A 3459-nucleotide genomic window follows, 5' to 3' on the forward strand; every position below is an offset into this window, starting at 1 on the left:
TAATCATCCACCAGCAGTCCTTGATATGCTGAGACTTTATTTCAGTGTAATATCAAAAGTATTAAAGTAGATGATGTGAACTTATTTCAGAGATAACATTTTGAGCACTTTCTACTCTTTTAATGTTTTCCATGCAGTGCAGCTTTGGAAGAATGAGTTGACACGGACAAGGTAACATTCAAAAACAACAACTAAATTATACTGCTGCTGGAGAAATGTGAGCCAAAAAGAATTTGTTTTGATATTCTGATCATAAGCTGTGAATGCAGAGTTTGCTGGTAAGAAAAATCTGAAAGCAAAAAGCTGAATTTATACTGCTTAAGGATACATGATGCCACTGAGAGATGGGCAATGCATTTGAAGGTAGGACTTCTGGTAAAATGTAAACTTTATAATCTATGTATGCATCTTTTGAATGCATACAAATGGGACATTTTTGCTCTCTTTTTTAAAAAATTGCTGATAGCTCTTTAATTTTATTGTGTATTTGAGATGCTTGTACATGTGTCTGATAGAAATGTCAGGATCAAAGCAGCTCATGACATGTCACTATAATTTGAACTGGAGATAATAAGGGTTATGCTCACTTTCTGTAGAGATACATTTGGCCTGGTGTTTTTGTAATCATTGTATAGACAAGTCTAAAGAGTGAAATTATCCTAATTGCTTTCTTTATTGTTTGATTTACTAGTGTTCAAAATGAGGGAATAGGTTAAGCTTTCTTCCTCCCCCCACCCAAGATCATCTTAATGTCTGCTTTTTTTTTTTTTACTCATAAGTGCAGAATTATTGTTACAGTTATTACTTTTATTATTACTACTGTTATTTTTATTACTGTTATCATTGTTATTAAAACAAGAAATACTTTTCAGCACCACACCTTTAAGACAGCTTATGGATTTTTCCCTTTTGATTTTCACTCTTTTTCTTTTGCCCTTATGTAAACTTGGATTTACACTCCATCTCATGCTGGCAATCTGCCACGTCCTTCTGTGTTCTCATTTACTTGTCTCTTTGTTTTGCTGCTATCTTCTGGTACATTTTCCAGTAAAATTAACAAGCTCGTACTACCCTATGACTGAATTTGGTCCGCAGACTGATCTAAATATGCTGTTTGTGTCTGCATGTCCTTTGTGTCTGGAACAGGTTCTGCTTTAATATTGTAATTACTGTTAGAGCTGGTTGGAAAATCAAATTTTTTTAATTAAAGCTCTTTCGCAAAAAGCAAGTTTTAAAAAGATACTTCCATTGAACACTGTAGAAGTGTTCTCATTGTCTCCTTGAAAGACTGCAAGCAAGTTTTTGCTTGTTAATATTTTGTTGAGACTTTGATATAAAAAATTGAAATTACATTAAGTTGTGGGCTTTTAAAAAAAACATAATGGTTACACAAATGTGAAAAAATATTTTCCTATGCTAAAATCTTGAGTCTATATGTATGAGTATGATATAGGAGGATGTTACCAAAGTATAAAATTCAGCATTGTATTTACTCTCACTAGCATATCTGTGTACTGCAGACTGATTTTGTTTCTCCTAAGGAACTGCATCATAAAAATAGCTTGAAAATGAACTGTATGGTTTACTTTTATTTTTCAAGTTTGGGCAAGTAATTTTATCTAAATGCTTAAAATAGTTGAATGTCTAAAATGTTCTTATGGCAGAGTGGTCTATTAATTGCAGAGCACTCAGGAAATTAAATTGCAAACATAGGAGTTGTGCATGATGTAGTCACTTCATTTTATACTTTATTATTAGGAATCTGGAAAATGCAACCTAAATTTAATAAAACAGATAATGAATTAGGGGAGTGTATATCATCAATGTATATGATGCTCTGAATATGTAAATAATATTGCATTCTTATATTTCATCTTTCCTGGGGGAAAGATGGGACCTGTCAGATTTTTAGTTTAATGTACTGAAACAAGAGTAATAATTGAGAACACCGACTTCAAAAATTGTGAAAATTGAAATGAAAATGTTTTTAGTGACTTTGATCCATTTGGTGGTTTATCTGAAAGCGTGAAAATCACCTGGTGGTCTGGCAGAGGGAATATCTTCTTTGAGAAGGAGCATGGCATCAATTCAGCCTAATGGTACCTCGGAAGAGTCAGATGGGGAGGGTCTCAGAGATTCCGTTCATGTTGCACGTAATCACATTCCTCCAGTTCACGGAAGGGAGAATGCCAACACTTAAGTTCAAGAACTATTCCAGCATTTTCATTATCTGCAGAGGATAATGCAGTGTATTATTTCTTCAGCTGAAGGAATAAAACATCCCTATGGCTTGCGCTTGCTGTGTGATGTGGTTGTAAGGGTGCTATGACTAACTGTGTATGCCTTCTATGGAGAGGAAACTAAACTGGAAAACATTGCACCCCACTTTATCTAACTTTGTGGGATGAAAGCACTGATCTCCATCATTAACCCAGTCCCGGTGTGTAGATACACTGTGTAAGCTGAAAAAGAACAACAGATGCTTTGTACACTCTCCCTTTCTGTCTCTGATTCAAGCTTACAACTGAATGGAGCACATTTATGTACATATTACATGATTTGTAACAGAGAAGCTGACAATACAGCCTTACAGATGCTGTTACTGAAGCTAGTGTTTGTAGTGTTTATTCTCCGTAAAATTTATAACTCACGGGAGACATCATAACACAAACCCAAGCACTGTCAATCATCAGATGATGCTTTGTTTCTTTCTAGCCTTTTTCATGCTCAAAAATAGCCTGTCAATATCCATCAGCTCTCACAGCAAAGCTGTGTGAAAGTATAGAGAAGAATTTCTGGCCTGCTTCACAGATGGGAAAATGAGGCAATGCAAGAAAGGACCTGCTGGAGGTCATATGTCCTATGTGTGACAGAAACATGATCAGAACTCAACTCTTGGCTCTAAATTTGCTTTTTTTCTTTTTTTCCCCCTCAATATCAGTGTGTCTTTGGATGGGGTAGGTTAAAGTGACCGATTTATTTTTAGAATAATACAGGGGAACTTGTAATTCATCATCCAGTACTTACTCGTGTTGGATCATCCTGCTTTATATACTTTTACAGAAATTTAATAGTATGTAGCTGGCATTTCTACTAAAACAGAGTTTTGTCACTGAATAGGTAGAAAACCCATTATTATTGAACTCTGTGTATGAAGTGGATATCCAAGCAGCGAATAAGTAGTCCATGCCATAAAACATTGCTGCTTCAGCCATAGTGGCTGCTCCAAGAAAGATACCACAGTAATTCCTGAGGTTCTGGTCTGGAGCCAGGGAGCCCTGTGTGCCATCATCAGCTCTTCTTGTGTTGTCTTAGGGAATTCATTTCTGCTGCTTTTCTATTTCATTTCTCCACATGTAAAAAGGGCAATAATGGTTCTCTTCCTTTCAGGGCCTGGATGACAGTCTCAAATGCTGTGAGAAGTAGCTGAATAATTTGATAAATTTGTTCAGAGTTCTT

Source organism: Meleagris gallopavo, chromosome 1, assembly GCF_000146605.3.
Source record: "Meleagris gallopavo isolate NT-WF06-2002-E0010 breed Aviagen turkey brand Nicholas breeding stock chromosome 1, Turkey_5.1, whole genome shotgun sequence".
Classification (NCBI taxonomy): domain Eukaryota; kingdom Metazoa; phylum Chordata; class Aves; order Galliformes; family Phasianidae; genus Meleagris; species Meleagris gallopavo.